The sequence below is a fragment of the Etheostoma spectabile genome, unplaced genomic scaffold (assembly GCF_008692095.1).
Source record: "Etheostoma spectabile isolate EspeVRDwgs_2016 unplaced genomic scaffold, UIUC_Espe_1.0 scaffold403, whole genome shotgun sequence".
Lineage (NCBI taxonomy): Eukaryota > Metazoa > Chordata > Actinopteri > Perciformes > Percidae > Etheostoma > Etheostoma spectabile.
In genome coordinates this window covers 129201-132487 of record NW_022605603.1, presented here as the reverse complement: position 1 = coordinate 132487, position 3287 = coordinate 129201, and the positions used below count along the sequence as shown (strand labels likewise).

At 40.9% G+C, this 3287-nt stretch overlaps 1 protein-coding gene across 1 annotated transcript in view; it reads right to left on the bottom strand.

Annotated features, from left to right (window-relative positions):
• The window catches only part of LOC116686615 (calcium/calmodulin-dependent protein kinase type II subunit delta), a gene marked incomplete in the record, with an annotated part of 176474 nt that overhangs the window by 102497 nt on the left and 70690 nt on the right, over window positions 1-3287 (bottom strand).

Below are 3287 nucleotides of genomic sequence, written 5' to 3'. Positions count from 1 at the left end.
GTAACTAAAGTAACTAGTATCTAAAGTAACTAGTAACTAAAGCTGTCAGATGAATGTAACGGAGTAACTAAAGTAAATAGTAACTAAAGTAACTAGTTACTAAAGCTGTCAGTTGTATGTAGTGGACTAACTACAGTAACTAGTAACTAGTAACTAAAGCTGTCAGATGTATGTAGTGGAGTAACTACAGTAACTAGTAACTAAAGTAACTAGTAACTAAAGCTGTCAGATGTATGTAGTGGAGTAACTAAAGTAACTAAAGCTGTCAGATGAATGTAACGGAGTAACTAAAGTAACTAGTAATAGTAACTAAAGCTGTCAGATGTATGTAGTGGAGTAACTAAAGTAACTAAAGTAACTAGTAACTAAAGCTGTCACGATAAGTAGGGAGTAGACTAAAGTAACTAATAAAAGTACTAGTAGCTAAGTAACCTAGTAACTAAAGCGGTCAGATGAATGGTAAATGGAGTAACTAAAGTACGCTAGTAACTAAAGCAACTAGTAACTAAAGCTGTCAGATGAATCTAATGGAGTATACCTAATATACTAGTACCTAAAGTACTTTACTAATTAACTAGTAACTAAAGCTGTCAGATGAATGTAATGGAGTAACTAAAGTAACTAGTAACTAAATCTGTCAGATGAATCTAGTTGAGTACCTAGAGTAACTAGTAACTAAAGTAACTAGTAACTAAAACTGTCAGTGTTATGTAGTTGAGTAAAAAGTAAAAAGTAGAATATTTCTGTCTTCTGAAAAGAAAAAGACTCATGTAAAGTACCTCAACATTTGGACTGAAGTAAAAGTACTTAGTTACATTCCGCCACTGGTAATAATGGAGCGATACGTACATACAAAAAAAGAAAATTGGATGCATCGTGAGTTTTTGCGACCATTCATAGAACCAATCCTTTTCCCTAGAATCAACATAATTATTTATTTTTATTTTTACCAATGATTGACCTCGATAGTTTCTGTTCATACGGTACGATACCCGTTTGAAAAGCAATGTTATATTCTTTAAAAATGAAACAAATGTCAGACTTGTGATGCGCATTCGTCTTAGAAAACCCGGTTTTTAGGAACGTCTCATGACATATTGTCACTTGAAGGGTATTCTACAACTTATTTTGGGTTAAAGTAGTTACGTGTCGGGAAAGATTCAAATTAGGACCAAAATCTTCATGTCCCAGGCCTAATAAGTGTGTGATCCAGAAGAATGGAGAGCCAGGATATCTCTTAATATTTCACTCCGGTTAGTGAAGTTCCCTGGTCATGCTAACCCTGTAGAGCACACACGGATCTTCATGTGTAACAATGGAGGAAACCTGAACACGGGTCAACGTGCTCAACACATGGGGAATGACTTGAAGACTAGTTAAAAAGGCAAAACCTTTTCCGTTAGCACTCTGAGTCTTCGGGGGTTTTCCATATTAATGTTTCGTGCTACTTTGAATCCCTTTGGGGTTGGGACAGATCCAGCCGTGAGGTGTGCAGAGTCTCGGTGGCCTCGGGGGATGGGAAAGGACTCGCCGTGGGCCGTCCCTCGTTCCGACTTCCACGGCGCTCCTAAATAAACGATCGGCTCGGAACAAAAATAGCTTGAAGCACTCACGGCACTTTAGCTAGTTTAGTTTTTAAATCATAGTCCAATTAGTTGGTCACTCTTTATTATCGGATTTTTATGATATTTTGCTATATAGTATTGTGGCGGTTGCACGGTGTTCTGTTTTATTGTTTTTCTTTACATGTGCTTTAGTGCATTTATACAGAATTATCTGTTTTTATTATTCAGGTTTTACTGACTTGGTAATCCATTGACAGGGGAGGGTTATTGATACTTGTGCAATGTATGCAATGTAGGGTGGATTGTATGTTGCGTGTGTGTGTGTGTGTAAAGTGTTTTATGATGTTTACAGCAGCTTTGTGTAGTATTATATACTGATGCCCAAGACAAATTTCCCTTTGGGGACAATAAATATGATCTTGAGCTTGATCTTCATTCAGCAGCGACGTCAGTCAAACGTGGGGTTGATTTTTGCTCCGATCCAGCGTGTTCTTGCCGCTACAATGGGAACGAACGACGGGGGTAATTATCTCATGTACAGTGGGTAAGCAGCTTAACTCCAACGCTACGTCTTAGCACAGCAGAGCGGGGGTGCAATAAATACACCTGCACTTTACTTATCACAGTCAGTTCTTAGGATGCTGTGTTTTCAGTGCTGCCACGTGTGTCCTTTCACGTTTTGTGGATCTCGTGTTAATTTTATTTGAAGTGGATTTCAGAATGCTTTTTTTCCTGTTACCCGTTTATGTTGTGAAGCAACAGATTGTTGCACCGTGTCCAAGACAAATTTACCCTCGGGGACAATGGTCCCGAGCGTATTCCCCAATCTACATGCTGGAGAAAGCTGGGGAGTACGGACTTTGAGGACGCCTTGTTAAAGTCCCGTGCTACAATATGTGTCCCCTCCGGGTGATCACGCTGCACATTGTTGACTATGGTAAGTAGTAGGTGAGCCAAACTTGTGCCAACGTTAGCATCGGGGGTCAACGTCAACAGCAGTAACAGTCACCACAGTGGGATCTCTTGGTAAATAAAATGGTCTGCATATTGGCAACAAGGCTCCCAGGTCAAGAGAGGAGTCCTGGGCAACGATGCGGTCGATGGTACCCCATTAATTATGCACAAAAATGCACAGTCCTCCTCCTCTGGTCTCGATCCCGTCGGTGGCTAACCCGGCCTGCTAGCTGCACGGCGTCCGGGATGAGGGGCTTCAGCCAGGTTTTGGTGCTAATCATTGTCGTTGCTATGCTGAGTCCAATCCACGGAGTGCCTGGTGGTCTGGCTATGTCAATCGGGACGCTATGAGCCGCCTGGAAGGCTCTCAGAACAGCTGTGTTGTATCTTAGTTCTATATTAGTGTGACTGTACTTGGTGGCAAGACCTCGATATGGGAGACCGGAGAGCTGGGAGCCGCTGCACAATCACGCGCCGCCATCTTTGTCGCCCCTTCTACAGTACTGCATGTTTTAAATACTAGATTTCTGTCAGTTTCTCAAGGGCAGTGTGGCTTAAAAATGCCAATAAAACCCTAAAATAACCGTTGATATCATAAGATAATACTCTGCAGTTATTGACATTACATGCACTGCTTGTTTCACTGTTTTTAAATATGCACGAGGAATAGCATTGATGTCAATGAAATAAAAAGATGAGTGAATAAAGTAATCCACCTGTAAGAATCAAGCTTGCTTGTACTGTCTCAGCCTGTGTGTGTGTGTGTGT